Consider the following 12,237-nt stretch of genomic DNA (forward strand, 5'->3'; position numbering starts at 1 on the left):
AAAGAAAAATTCATTTTGGGGGGTTGGGGATTTAGCTCAGTGGTAGAGCGCTTGCCTAACAAGCACAAGGCTCTGGGTTCGGTCCTCAGCTCCAGAAAAAGAGAAAAGAAAAAAAAAAAAAAAGAAAGAAAGAAAAGAAAAGAAAATTCATTTTGGCGTAAAGGGGCTGAGAGACACCCCCCCCCACACACACATACACACACCCCACTTTTGAAGAAGGTCTAGCAGGATCATTGGGGCTGAAGTGGCCAGAAGGCCATCCCTGGTTTCTGCCTTGCATGGTGACTCTAATTGTATTTCTGTGGTGCCCGTGAGTGAAGGAACAGCGTCTGTTTTACCTAGGTAGGCCTTGGCAGGGCAGTGAGTGAGAGTGAAGTGAGTGACAGAAGAATGTTTAGGACAGCAGGTTGGGGTTGGGGGTGGGGGGTTCTGACCTTTGACACTCAGAGAGCCAAGAGCTAGGCATTGGGAGTGTGGTCAAGATCTCTCCACAGGTGGACGTGAGGACAGATGGAAACCTAGCAACCAGGGTTAGGGCTATTGCTGGGTGCCTGAGACCCGCCTCACCTCCTCCTTCTGTGTCATTCACCTCTATTTTCAAGGTCAAATGAGAGAGCACATGCTTAATTCAACACTTGACCAGGTAATCACTCAGCATAACTGTTGCAAGTCGACAGACAGCAAGTCAGCAGGTGGAAGAGACTCATAATCCACCTAGGAATAAACACCACGCATCACAATCACCTTCCACAGAGCCCATACATTGTATTTTTAACAAAAGTGGACACATACTCAGCTTGTTTTTGAGTCACCTTTCATTCTCAGTAAATGCTCATTAAACATCCTGGATGTGGGAGGCTCCTGTACTTAGTTCATTAACTACATGCATTTCCTACTTAACTCAGTTGCTTCTAATGCCGTTTTTTCTTTTTGATGATGCGGTGGCTCAAACCCAGGGCCCCAGGGTCCAAGGCAATTGCTCTACCATTGAGCCACACGTACAGCCCCGCTTCTAATTCTCCGGCATTCTAAAGCATGGAACATGAGCCTCTTGTGCATTTACTTGGTGACTTTCTGGGAATGCGCTGTCAAAATTCTGAAGGGATGCTTGCCACCCTTTTCCATTTTCAGGCCACAGGCAGCTGCAGTTCTTCCTCCCGCGGTTCTGTGGCAGGGGACCGCTAGGGGGCGAACCCGAGCCGCTGGCAAGGCCAGATCACGCATGCGCACGCCGCTGGGAGCACGTGTGGAGGGCGGCGGAGCGGGAGGGGAAAGGTAGGAGTTGAGAGGTGAAGGGGCGGGGAGCTGCGCGGGCGCCGGGCGGCCGGGAGGGAGAGGGCGGGCTGCAAACACCGGACCGCGGGCCAGGAGCCCGCAGGCCGCCCTCCGCCGCTCTGCCGCCGCTGCCCTGGAGCTGCCTCGCTGCCACAGGTACCTCAGCGCGCGTCTCCGCGGCGCGGCAGGGCCCCGGCTCCGGCCTCGCGCCGCTCGTGCCCGGGAGTTCCGGGATGGGGGCGAGCCCGGGCAGGGACGCGCGGGCGTGGGCGCTGTCCAGCAGCCCGAGGGCGGCTCCGGAGACCGCAGGCTGGCTTGGGGGCCGGACGGTCGCACGTCCCCTTCCCGACCGCGCTCCCGCCCAGGCCGAGCTACCGGGGTCGCATTGGGTCTCAGGAGCCTGCCTTGGGGTTGTCTAGGGTTTCCGGAGTGCGGGCTAGACCCTGTGACTCAGTCCTGCGACTCAGTCCTGCCTCTTCCAAGATCCGATAGCGAGGCAACATGTAGATTCTTTGCTGGGCGTGCTCGGTTTCTGGGTTTCTGCATTGCTTAAACCTCAACTTTGCTCTCATGTTGCTAGTGTTTTCTTCCAGGTGGGTTTGTTGCATCAGGGTTGTAATGCGTTAGCGACGGCTGCAGGGAGCCCCGGGTCCACACTGCATCACAGAAAGTTGTGCAGAGGAAGGCATTGAAGAGGGCAGTGAGCCTCTGGCGTGGGGTGGAGGGGTGGAGGGGGGCGGTTCTGGCAGGAATCTTCCCTACTTCTGCTAATAACTTCATCTCTTCTGGTGATGGAGCTGATGCTTAAACTCTCTTGGCGATCTTGCAATAATTTTTGTGAAGACGTAGAAACAGCCTTTAATGTTATCTTTGTGTGCATTTGTAGAGTTCTCTTATGCAGTGTGCTGCCCTCACAGGGTGTTGTGCTGCGGATTCAAGCTTTTTAAAATTTTTTTAATTTTAATTATTTTTTTTCCTGGAGCTGAGGACCGAACCCAGGGCCTTGTCTTGCTAGGCAAGCGCCCTACCTCTGAGGTAATCCCCAACCCCATGAAGCTTTTGTTATAGAGTCAGGATCAAGTGTGTCTCCTTAGTACTGAATGCATTTTAGGTGTATGCCGAGTGATGCTTAATTGAAGATTGTATCTTTTTAAGTCTGTGTTAATGTATTTCAGATCTAAAGTGTTTTATATATATTTGCAATGTTTCTGCTTGGCACATGGTCTTTAAAAACAACCAACAGTATATACAAGTATAAACATTATTTCTATAGTTATTATTTCATTTTTTGGGGATGTGGGACTAGGGCATTGGTTTACCACTGAGCAACAGCTGTGGCTCTTTATTTTGAGTTGGGCTTCATTGCCCAGGCTGACGGAAAAGTTTCGTCGTCCTGCCTCAGTTTCCTGAATATGTGGGATAACAGATTGTGTGCCACTACTCCTACTTATCACTCATTCTGTTGATCATAAATTGAAATGGAAGAGCTATATTTACTTGGAATTCATTTGTTGTTGAATATTCTCTTTTGCTACTGTGGCAAAAGAGTAGCAAAGAAAAAAGAAACAGAGAGAGAGAAAAAGTATGTCTCCAGAAGTTTCCATGTGCTTTAGAGTCACTGGCTTGGGTACCCCCTCCCCAATTTTAGATTACTGTCCTGAGGTGGGTAAAAAACTTTATCCTTAGCCAGGTGGTGGTGGCACACACCTTTTATCCCAGCACTCCGGGGGCAGAGGCAAGTGGATCTCTATGAATTCAAGGTCAGCCTGGTTTACAAAGCAAGTTGTAAGACAGCAGAACTGTTACACGAAGAAACTCTGTCTTGAAAAACCAAACCAAACAATTTTATTCTTGCCAGGTGGTGGTGGTGCATACCTTTAATACCAGCACTTGGGAGGCAGAGGCAGGTGGATCTCTGTGAGTTCCAGGCCAGCCTGGTCTATAGAGAGAGTTCCAGGACAGCCAGGACTGTTAGAGAATCCTTGTCTCGGAACCGCACCCCCCCCAAAAAAAATCACAAACCAAAAGAAAAAAAAACAAAACACTTTATTCTTAGTTTTTAGCTAGAACACAGAGCCATAAAAATTGTGATTTTCCTGTCATGTGTAAGCTGCTTAACTGTCCTGATGGTAAAGGAACCATGCCTGCTGTACATATGTATTTGTTAACGTAGGTAAACTTTAGGGTGTCCATAGTTCAGGATCTCTTCAGATGAATGTGTCTCAGGGAGCGTAGGAGACTCTTAGGTAGGATCATGTGCTGTTTGCTTACTCTGACTACAGGCATCCATTGGTTGGCTGTGACAAGTACTGTGAGTGTGGTTTTTGTTCTCTCTCCCATTGAACCAGTTTCCAGCTTGTACGTGGAGGATCAGGCCTTCAAACCACGGCTTCCAGCCTTTGCCACACGAGCTCCTGCCCCCTGTAACTTAACTACCATCTGGAGTTTGCTAAAGAAACAAGATCAGGTGACTTTTGCCACCTAACACAATAGTCTGGGTACTCTGTATGGAGTTTTTTGAGTGCTTGTGCAGTTGGGCACTGTACTCGGGGCTCCAGTGTTTGCTACTCAAGTCCCATAGTGAACAGATGGGACAGCAGTGTTAACTCTTTTATGGGTGAGTCTCAGGCAGGTTTTCTCACTGGCCACAGTGTGTCACCAGCCAGTTAGGGACTGAGCCTGTGTGCAAACTTGTTTACCTGACAACAGTCTGTGTTTCCTGTCGGTGTGCCCACTGACTTCACAGTCTCCCTGTTGTCCTGTTGGCAGATGGGAGGTGGTAGGAGTGGAGGTAAGCAGCCTGTGTCATGGAGTTGAATCTGAGATGGCAAGTTTCAGTAAGACAGGCCTCTCTCATCTCATCCGTCTTCCCCACTCTACTTGTTACACTTTCCTAATTATCTTTTTATTTTTAATTTGTGGAAAATAACACATAACATAAAATTTACAATTTTAATGATTAAATGTAGTAGTCAGGGATATTAAATGAACTCACAATATTGTATAGCCGGAATTGCTATCAATTTCCAGAACTTTTAAATTATTCTACACAGAAACTGTCTCTATTAAATAATCCCACATTTTCCTATCTTCCAGTCTTGGCAACCTCAGTTCCATTTTCTGTTTCTATGAGCTTGCTTATGATAAATTCTCTCATCTAAGGGGAATTGTATACTTTTTAGATTTTTTTTTAAAATTTTATGTGCATGAGTATTTTAGTTGCGTGTATGTATGTGTACCATATGTATGCCTGGTGCCCACAGAGATCAGAAGAGTGTGTTAGAGCCCCTGGAACTGGAGCTAGGGATGGCTGTGAACAACCATGTGGGTGCTGGAAACCAAACCCTGATCCTCTGCAGGAACAATTGCCTTTAACTGCTGAGCCATCTCTTCAGCCCCGTGTGTTTCTTTTGTGTTGGCTCCTTTCACCTTGTTTTCAAGGTTCATGCATGTGTTGTTTATTATATTTCATTCATTTTTCAGATTGAGTTATAGTATTTTGATTTATATCCACTTTTTTTTTTTTTTTCAAGACAGCATTTCTCCGCATAGCCTGGGCTGTTCTGGAACTCATAGACCAGCCTGGATTTGAATTCAGAGATCCACCTGCCTCTGCTTCCTGAGTGCAGTGATTAAAGACAATGCTATAAACCCACATTTTAAAAGAACTCTATTCATCTTTCAGTGAACATTGGAGCTATTTCTACCTTTTGGTTATTGGGAATGATGATGTTAGAAACATGAGTGTACGGTTAATCATAGTCAAAAGACTGAGAATATATAGTAATACCAGTATACAGATATACCTTTGAAATTTTGTCTTTAGTTCATTGTATATTTTCTGCATGTTCATTTGGATATACAGTTGTCCCTCAGTATCCATGGAGGATTGATTCCAGGATCCTCTTTAGGCACTACAATCTATGATTTTGACAGTTTTTCTATAACATAGCATAAAATTCATATATGACCTGCCTGAATCCTTTCTTATACTTTAAACAATCTGTAGGTTATTTGTCACACTTACCATAAACGATATTTAAGTTCTTTGTACATTTTTAGATTTATTAAGTTTATTTATTTTTATGTATATGGGTGCTTTGCCTGTATGGATGTCTGTGCACCGCATACATGCAGTGCCGAAGGAGACAGAGGGGTTACAGATCCTTTGAATTGGAGTTACAGATGGCTGTGAGTTGCCATGTGAGTGCTGGAAACAAATCCAGATCCTCTGGAAGAGTAGCCCCTGCTTTTTTTTTTTTTTTTTTTTTTTTTGAGACAGGGTTTCTCTGTGTAGTTTTGGTGCCTGTCCTGGAACTCACTCTGTAGCCCAGTCTGGCCTCGAACTCACAGAGATCCTCCTGGCTCTGCCTCCTAAGTGCTGGGATTAAAGGCATGCGCCACCCCCGCCCGGCCTAGTCAGTGCTCTTAACTGCTGAACCATGTCTCCATATTATTTCTGATTACATGTAGGTATGTGGGTATGTTCTCATGAGCGCAGAGGCTTAAGGAGACTAAAAGCTGGAGTTGGAGTTATAGGCGTTTGTAAGTGTCCAGTGTGAGTCCTGGGAACTCAGCTCAGATCCTCTGCAATAGCAGTACACACTCCTAACTATTGAGATCACTTTCCAGCCCTCTTTGTGTGTTTTTGAATTGTGTTGAGTTCTCTTGTTGGGTTATAAAAGTTCTTTATATACTCTAGATGTTAATCCTTTGTTAGATAAATGATTTGTAGATATTTTCTCCCATTTTTCTGCCTGTCCTGTGTTCTTGCAGAGCACCTGAGTTTGGTTCTAGCACTCACATAGTGGCTCATAACTGCCTATAACTCCAGCTCCAGGGGATCCAGTGCCCTCTTCCAGATTCCACAGGTTCATGTGTACTCTCCCTTATATATTTATATATTCACAATTAAAATGAAAAACAATTTTTGTTTTGTTTTGTTTTTCCAGACAGGATTTCTCTGTGTAGTTTTGGTGCCTGTCCTGGATCTTGCTCCGTAGACCAGGCTGGCCTCGAACTCACAGAGATCCTCCTGGCTCTGCCTCCTGAGTGCTGGGATTAAAGGCGTGCACCACCACTGCCTGGCATTGTTTTGTTTTTTGATACAGGCTTTCTCTGTGTATCCCTGGCTGTCCTGGAATTCGTTCTGTAGGCCAGGCTGGTCTTGAATTCAGGGATCTGCCTGTCTCTGCCTCCTGAGATCTGGGATTAAAGACATGTGCCACCATACTCAGCTTAAAAACAAACAAACAAACAAACAAAAAAACCCAAATCTTAAAAAAAATAAATGAAATGAAGGGGCTAGAAGAGGGCTCAGAGAATAAAAGTATTTGCCCCACAAATCTGGTGACCTGAGTTTGACCCCAGAATCCACCTCAAAGTAAAGTGAGATAATTGACTCCACAAAGTTGTTCTCTGACCTCCACATGGGTGCCATTACATGCACATACACACACACACCCCAATGTACATCTTGTACATATACAGTAATAGCACATTAAAAAAAAAGTAAGCTAGGTGTTGGTGCATGGCATGGTTATGTCATGTGGAATAGAGATAATTTTACTTTTGCCTTTTGAATTCAGATGCTTAAGGAGAAGGCTAGATGAGATGAGGGAGAAGAATTTTGCCTAATGGTTTTGTGTAGTTGTTTTTTTTACTCTTTGTTTTTTTGGGGTTCACCACCCAGCTCCCAAATAAGTACACAGAGACTTTTTTCCTTCTTACTCTGTGGCTGGTTGTGTGGCTGGCCCCTGGTGTCCTCTCCTTTTTTTTTTTTTGTCCTTCTCCTTGCTCTACCACTTCCTGTCAGCTAATTGCTAACTCAGCCTCCTGACCCCAGGTTAATTTTATTTAATCAAGCAAATGTAACATGTCTTTGTATCATTAACAAAAGCAGCAGAAACAAATGTAACACACCTTTACACAGTTAAAATGATATTCCATAACAGTTTTGACTAGCACCTTCAATATGATATAAAATAAAAGTGGCAGAAATGGATATCTTTGTTTTGATTTTAGGAAAAGGTTCAAGTAAAGACTGTTCTGTTCACCTGCTGAATATGACGTGTTTTTTGTTTGGTTCGTTTTTTGTTTTGTTTTTTCTTCGAGACAGGGTCTCACTATGTATGTCCTGGAACTCACTGTGTAGACTAGGCTGGCCTTGAACTCACAGATCTGCCTGCTTCTACTTCCTGAGTGCTGGGATTAAAGATGTGAGCCACCAGGCCGGGCAGCTGTGCATTTTTCCTGTGTAGCTTTTATGTGTGTGTTGAAGCTTCCTTCTGTTTAGTTTTTAATCAAGAGAATATTGATTTTTGACACTTTTTTTTATACTAGTTGAGATGATCATTGTGATTTTTATTTGTTTATTCTTTGGTGACTTCATACATGCATACAATGAATTTAGATCGTATCTACCCTCACCCCCTCCAACTTCTCCTAGACTTCCCCCCATATCATCCTCCCAACTTCATGTTCTCCTCCTCCTCTTTATGTAACCATCTAAGTCAGGTTGACTGTGCCTCTGTGCTCATGTGTGGGGCATCCATGGGTCACACCCTTAAAGAAAACCGACTCTTACCGCAGCAGCCGTCACCTGTCAGTAGCTCCCTAGCTAGTGCTGGGGCCTCCTGAGCCCTTTCCTGTCCCTGCTGAGCACTGACCGGCTTGATCTTGTCCAGGTCCTGTGCAGCCCTTTCCTGTCCGTGCTGAGCGCTGACCGGCTTGATCTTGTCCAGGTCCTGTGCAGCCCTTTCCTGTCCGTGCTGAGCGCTGACCGGCTTGATCTTGTCCAGGTCTTGTGCAGCCCTTTCCTGTCCGTGCTGAGCGCTGACCGGCTCGATCTTGTCCAGGTCTTGTGCAGCCCTTTCCTGTCCGTGCTGAGCGCTGACCGGCTCGATCTTGTCCAGGTCCTATGCAGCCTGCTGCAGCTGCGGTGAGGTCATGCGTGCTGTGGTCATGCCACGTCCAACAGACCCGTTTTACCACAGTCTTCCTCAGCCTCTGGCTCTTAAAGTCTTCCCAGTCGTTCTTCCTGATGTTCTCTGAGCGTGGGGTAGGGTGTTGTGGAGGTGCCAGTTTAGGACATTGCACTTCACAGTCACTTATTGTTTGTACTTAGTTAATTTTGTTTGTTTGTTTGGTTTTTGAGACAGGGTTTCCCTGTGTAGCCCTGGCTGTCCTGGAACCTGCTCTGTAGACTAGTCACTGCCCATAATTTTTTTCTTAATCTTATTTTTGTTTTGAGACAGAGTCACAGGATAGTCTTGAACTTGCTGTATAATTGAGGGTGACCTTGAACGTATGATCTTCCTACCTTTACCTCCCAAGCACTGACATCACAGGTGCTTGTTGACACATGTGATTTTATGTGAAGGTGGTGGTTTTTGGATTGAGGGTTTCATACATACTAGGCAGGCACTATTCTGAGTTATATCCCAGCTCTTTTCTGTTAATGTGGTATATTAATTATATTACATTAATTATATTGTTTGTTGAACCAACCTTATATTCTGAGAATAAATCCTAGTTGGGTAATGGAGACAAATATTTTTTGTTTTTGTTTTTCGAGACAGGGTTTCTCTGTGTACCCTTGCCTGTCTTGGAACTCACTGTGTAGACCAGGCTGACCTCAAACTCAGAGAACCACTTGCCTCTGCCTTCCAAGTGCTGGCGCCACTACTGCCTGGCTGAGACAAATTTTTATTTTTATTGTTTATTTGATTTATGTGTAAGTGTGGGCTTGTGTGTGGTATATGCATTGTTCTTTTGCTGTGAGTATGGAGGCCTTAGGTTGATGTCAGTTATCTTTCTTTCTCATTCTTTATCTTCTTACTATTTTTTAAAGATTTATTTATTGGGCTAGAAAGATGGATCAGTGGTTAAGATCACGTGTTCTTGCGGAGGACCCAGGTTCAATTCTCAGCACTCACATGGTGGCTCACAACCATCTATAACTCCAGTTCTAGGGGATCCAATATGGTTTTCTGACCTCTGAGGGCACCAGACATGCTTGTGATGCACAGACATACATTTGAGCAGAACACTCACACACATACAATAATTCTAATTTAAAAAAACTTTAGCTGGGCGGTCGTGGCGCACGCCTTTAATCCCAGCACTTGGGAGGCAGAGCCAGGCGGATCTCTGTGAGTTCGAGGCCAGCCTGGACTACCAAGTGAGTTCCAGGAAAGGCACAAAGCTATACAGAGAAACCCTGTCTCGAAAAACCGAAGGAAAAAAAAAAAACAAAAAAAAAAACCCAAAAAACCTTTAAAAATTTATTTATTATTTTATGTGTTTGTACCTAGGTATATGTATCTCTGCAATCCCATTAGAGTTATTAATATTACTTAAAAACAAATTTGCCAGGTGGTGGCAGTGTGCACCTTTAATTCTAGCACTGGGAGGCAGAGGCAGGTGGGTCTCCAAGTTCAAGGCCAACCTGGTCTACAGAGTTCCAGGACAGCCAGGGCTACTCAGAGAAACCCTGTCTTGAAAAAAAAAAAAAATGAAAACAGACAAACAAAAAACAAATTCAGAGGCTGGAGAGAGAGAGTGGTTAAGAGTGCTTGCTGCTCTGTCATGAGAACCAGAATTTGAAATTCAACTCTACATTGTAGGGGCTTACAAACTTATATAACTGCAGCTCCAAGGATTCAATGCCCTCTTCCAATATCTGTGGGCACCCCACCCACCCACATGCTCACACCTTCACATAGACACCCATGAGATACCGACATACACACAAAGAATAAAAGTAAAAGTAAATCTTTAAAAAGAAATTTACACCGGGCGGTGGTGACACATGCCTTTAATCCCAGCACTCGGGAGGCAGAGCCAGCCTGGTCTACAGGGCAAGATCCTGGACAGGCACCAAAACTACACAGAGAAACCCTGTCTCGAAAAAAAAAAAAAATTACAAGCCAGGTGATGTTTATGTGTTGGGGGAATGGAGACTAGAAAATAACAAATTATAGATGTATTTGCATTTGGGGATATGTCTTCATAGTTAGCCCACCAACACACCACTCTTTACTTCCTAGTGTATAGAAGAAGGGGTGGGAGACACAGCTCAGCAGTTAAGATATGGCCACCGAATGTAATTCCAGCCTTGGAATAGCCCTGTTGGCAAGCTCTCAGTTTGATTAAAGGACCCTGATTCAGTGAATAAGGTGGAAAATTTTGAGGATGATGGGCAACTGTAGGGATTTTGGAGCCTGATTTGGACTTAGTGACTAGGATGGGAAACATGGGGCAGATAGGAAAGAAAGAGTTGTAGGGATGGAGAGTCTCCTCTGATAGAATTTATTGGGAGGGGCCACTGTACTCTGCAGCTGTTGTGTTGAGAACATTGAGGGTTCCCAGACTCTGGCCCCTAGAAAAAGGACCCCAGGTGAGCTGCTTCTTCATGGCTTGCTTCTGTGTTACTCCACTCAGAGACTCATCGTGGGTGGAATGGAACTGTCTACCATACAGCGTTTATAGTAAGGAGTCTTGAAGTGGTAGTGATAGAGCAAAGACTCATCATCTATTAGTTCTGTTTTGGGAATTAGGTCATATAAATTGTCTAGAGTCTTGGTGTCTTCCATCAGAGCACATTACCAGCAGGACATCAGGCAAGAGTGTGTCCTGACTGTCACACTGTCTGGCTAGTGTGACCTGATGGTGCTGGTATGTGGCTAGCAGCAGGAGTGCATGTTCTGGCCTTGCTTCTGCACCTGCTGAGGCTGAGAGCACCTTCCTGGGTCAAGGGCTTTATCTGTTGTAATGAAGCCCCTCCAGCTGGGCTGGGTGATTTTAGTTCAAGGGCAGCCTGGCTTGCAGCACTAGTTCCAGAACAGCCAAGGCTGTTACATTGAGAAACCTTGTCTCGAAAAAAAAACAAAACAAAAAAACCCAAACAAAATAGATTCTTTGGGAGCTGGAGAGATAGTTCAGTGCTTAAGAGTATTTGCTGCTCTTGTAGAGGACCTGGGTTCGGTTCTCAGCATCCACATGAGACAGTTTACAGCTACCTGTGACTCCATTTAAGGGTGCTGGACACCCTGCCTCCTCCTTTGCTCCTTGGGCACCTGAATACGTGTCCTCATACACATGTGCAGATGCACATATACATTTAAGTAAACATTTTAAAAATGAAATTAAAATAGGTTCTTTCCTCATATTAGCAGTGATGAGTCAGTTTAGTCATTTTACTAGTAATTCCTGACTAGGTCACAAAGGAGTAAAAATAGACCCTTTATTTGTTTATTCTTGATTGTGAAGATCATGTAGATGGCTCTGACAGCCAGCCATCCCAGTGAGTACAATTAGGTCTTCCTTGAATGGAGGTGTCGCTGTGCCATCCCAGCGATGACTAAGATGTGTCAAAAGTTGTCCTTGTTAGTGCTTGTGCTTCAGAGTCTCTGAAAGCCACTCATTCATTTTCTGTTTTCAGTACAGTTAGCTTGGTCTGCTGAAAATTCCTCCAGTTGATTTGGCTACTTTTGATGCTGAGAGAAGCTAAGTTTCCTGCCCTGAGCATTACTGCTTTGCAAAACAACAAAGAAGCAACTTTCTTTCCCCATATGATGAATTGTTTTCACTGGTGGATTAGTTTAACTCAGTGGACCGAACTGCAGTGACTTTCCCACCTGGTCCACGTGAGGCACCAGGTGCACCCAGGGAACACAAGGTAACTCAGCCATGACCTCCTCCCTCGAGGGATTGCAGTCAGTGAAGGGTGCTGAGAGGATCCAAATGAACACAGAGCCAGAAATACAGCCCCAGAGGCCAGAAGGAGGCTGCTGCAGCTACAGGAAGGCGTCCTTCGTTGTTTGGGGATTTTTGCCTTTTTTTTTTTTTTTTTTAAGATTTATTTACTTCTATGTGCTTTGGTGTTTTGCTTGCATGTATACCTGTGTGAGGGTGCCACATCCTTTAGTACTGGAGGTACAGACAGTTGGGAACTGCCAT

General features: G+C 44.9%; 1 protein-coding gene across 1 annotated transcript in view; it reads left to right on the forward strand.

Annotated features, from left to right (window-relative positions):
- The first annotated feature begins 1,322 nt into the window (after positions 1-1,322).
- Positions 1,323-12,237, forward strand: part of Scap (SREBF chaperone) — a 79,626-nt gene continuing 68,711 nt past the window's right edge. Inside the window, exon 1 of the mRNA XM_059268744.1 lies at positions 1,323-1,431. The gene's annotated coding sequence lies outside the window, so the exon portion shown is untranslated. The remainder of the gene's footprint in view (positions 1,432-12,237) is intronic.

The sequence above is a fragment of the Peromyscus eremicus genome, chromosome 7 (assembly GCF_949786415.1).
Source record: "Peromyscus eremicus chromosome 7, PerEre_H2_v1, whole genome shotgun sequence".
In the NCBI taxonomy this organism is placed as follows: domain Eukaryota; kingdom Metazoa; phylum Chordata; class Mammalia; order Rodentia; family Cricetidae; genus Peromyscus; species Peromyscus eremicus.